Source organism: Oryzias melastigma, linkage group LG15, assembly GCF_002922805.2.
Source record: "Oryzias melastigma strain HK-1 linkage group LG15, ASM292280v2, whole genome shotgun sequence".
Classification (NCBI taxonomy): Eukaryota; Metazoa; Chordata; class Actinopteri; order Beloniformes; family Adrianichthyidae; genus Oryzias; species Oryzias melastigma.
This window is the reverse complement of record NC_050526.1, coordinates 19,279,947-19,283,235: the sequence shown is the minus strand read 5'-3', so window position 1 is coordinate 19,283,235 and position 3,289 is coordinate 19,279,947. Positions and strand designations below refer to the sequence as shown.

Here is a 3,289-nt window from a genome sequence, read left to right as displayed (position 1 = left end):
CTGTAGTGCAAGTTATTCAAATAATAAACTGGCCAATCAGATGCTTCAATCAAAGTCTCACATTAAATGTTTGATTGACAGATTCTCCGAGCCTGCTTTCAAGTGGTAGGGGTGTGGACTTCCAACAAGCTCACTCCTGATTGGTGAGAGTCGTTGCCATAGAAGCGTTGACTCAGACCAACTTGGACCAATCACAGCTTACTGAAGCCGTCTGACTCCAACATGGCATTTGTGGAAAAAAATGGCAACTGAACTGACATAATTTTGTTAAAACAGAAAGTAAGCCATTTTCTACTAATGACATCACACTTACTATGTCCAGTTCTTATATACAGTCGATGATTAGATGCTTAGATGCAAATGTATGCAGAGATATAAACATCATAGTGGTCTTTATTTGTGTATTGCTAGCTATTTTTGTGCAGCAATAGCATTAAATTGGTGTAACTGGTATCACAGATTTATTTTTGCTTTTCTATTCCTGCATTTAGTATTTGTTGGTGGTAGTGGCTAGTAAAACTATGACTTTTTTTATTATTTATCATAATTATTATTTTTTTCATGTATCTGTGTAGCACTAGCAATATTATAAATGCTGGTGTGGTGTGTCACGTTAAGCCTAACAAAACAAAGAGTTGTTGTACTCCCAAACTAAAAAAAAAATGATGGACAACTTTATGAAATGATCCAAGACAGACAACATATTGTATTTTTCAATCACTTATTGAGTTAAAGTTAAAGCTTTGCCTCAATGAAAACTTTGATTAATGTTGCTGCTTTTCTGCTTAACTTATATTTTATGAGGATTCCTTACATTTAGACTTAGCCAAACTCATAATACTCCCAATCACGTTTGTTTAATTTTTCATTAGCTGTCTATTTTGTGATGCTTGGAGGTTACACAACTTGATCAACCACATTTTTTGTTTTAATTTTCTTCAAAAGATATTCTCTCCCTTAAGATCTACATTTCCTCAAACTAGTTCCTCCTTTCTGTTTTAAAAAGTCAACTCTACCACACCTTCATGTCATTTTACTGATTGAATTCACTTGACTCAAAATTTCATCTTTGAGGATTAGACACTGATAATCCAAGAAGCCCACATCATTTATTCACTGTATTTTAAATGTGATCCATTAATAAATAATTGACTGTGTTAAACGTTCTTTTTACACATTTTAAACTGGGTTACCATCAAAACAAATGGGACAACCAAAACCATTGCTAACTGGAAAGCCGTGCAGCCATGTAAGTGAAAAAGATGAAGCACATAATAGTGCTTCAGGACCTGCTCATTTTGCTCTGTAGGTGGGCCGCATGATTAGTTGGCAAACAGGTATAAATATGACGCAGGGACGCAGAGGAACTGCAAAATGCTGAAATTTGAAACACATGCAAAAACAACCAAATCCCACAAGAGTTCTCCTCCAAGTTCAGTTTTGTTCCCCAGCCAAGAAGTACATTTTCTGGCAAAACCAAAAGAAAAGTTCCTGCTGTGGTGAGTATTTGAGATGCGCAATGACTTCAATCCACATTTATCAATAGATATTCAAGTGACGGTTATTCTGGCCTTATTCAACTTCTGCTTTATTTTTATGTTATTGGTTTTTTTCATACAGAGATGATTTACATGATACAGACTAATCACATGGATGATATTCTATTATTAAAATATATATATATATATTTTTTATATTTCACCCAAAAAAAATGTATGACCATTAGTAACAGTAATCAAGTCTTTCTTCTTTTTGCACTCAGAAATACAACAACGCAATTATTAGATGATTTTTTTTAATTCAGTCAATCATATTTTAACTCAAATATAACATAAGTCGGAAGGTTTTGTGTTCCTGGTTCTAATCAGACCTTTTTCCTCTTGATTAGTGACCAAAGGAGTAATGCTTCCCCCTCGTGGCACATTGTGGTTAAAGCATCTGCATGTCAAAAAAGTTTGGTGTTTTATAAAAATGGATTTTAACAATATAAATATGTTAATGTGTAAAAAAAAAAGTATAATGATAGTAAGGCTAAAGTAGAAGGGAGGAAAGGTTTCCACTTTTCCAAATTTTGAAAATAAAAAGTTGTAAATACTTTTTCTAATAGTTAATTGGAGTATTTTTGTATTTTTATGTATATATATATTATAACTTATATATTATTGATAGACTATCATTTTTTAAAGGATTTGCTTACTATACTTATTCCTGTTATTGTCTTTGTGCTACAACTATCATAAATTACGTTACAATTTATAATAGTAAAGTAAAAGTGCAAGAAACTCATAAGAAGTGTTTTCATTATGTACCACATTAAAAAAAAACATGGACTGAACGTTTTATATTCAGTACCTACAGGGCGTACTGATAGAAGACAAAAATTGGGGACATTTTCTAATAAGTTCTTTATAATCATTCTAATTAAATTGTCAGTTTGTGGCCATCTGTTGTACATATAACATTCAATTTGTAAAAAGATTTAGCAAAATATATGAATGAACTTAAAACCCCACTCCATTCATATTTTGTGCAAATGTCCCAATGGTCTTTAAAAAACAAACAAGCAAACAAACACTGAGATATTTGCAAGGACAAAGCAGCGGGAGTTCATCAGAAAGTCGCTGCTGAATTGTGGATGTTACTGTTGGCACGGAAGTAAGCCTCAACCAATATCCCATCATCTCTTCATTTACACTCTCTCCTGCTATTTTACAGACCCTCGCTGTACGGGTCTGAGCCAAATTATAACACAGATTAAGAAAATAAAGACATTGATTAATTTGTCTGTCAGTGAATGCATCAGAATGGAGCAAGGAGACTTTGACCCGCCCATTTCAGTTTCTACCATTTTAATTTTTTTTCTTTTGGTCATCCATAATCAGAAAGAAATTCTAAAATAACATATTTAAAAGAATAATAACACGGTTTCTTATGGGAATGGGTCTTTAAGTTTGTGTTTTTCTTAACATAAAACTTATTTCAGTACTAAATTAATTTCAAAATAAAAAAAAAATAAAAATAAAAATAAATCACTCTATTCCCTGTACTACAAACTGCTTCTACTATTTGAAATAGTTAAAGAACGACAACAAAAATACCAAAAATTCCAATGGACTTGCGGGATGTTTAAAAAATTCCCGGACATGCGCAGTGACGACAAGAGACATCAGACAACAGACGCACGATATTTGAAGTTAGACTTAAAGTCTATGAGCGCGGTTAAGTTAGTTTCATATTCGACATTCGTCAGACATTCAGCGATGATCGGTAATAGCTCCCAAACGCCTTT

At 32.8% G+C, this 3,289-nt stretch overlaps 1 protein-coding gene across 1 annotated transcript in view; it reads left to right on the top strand.

Moving 5' to 3' along the window:
* The window catches only part of fas (Fas cell surface death receptor), an 11,631-nt gene that overhangs the window by 4,036 nt on the left and 4,306 nt on the right, over positions 1 to 3,289 (top strand). The gene's annotated exons all lie outside the window — the stretch shown is intronic.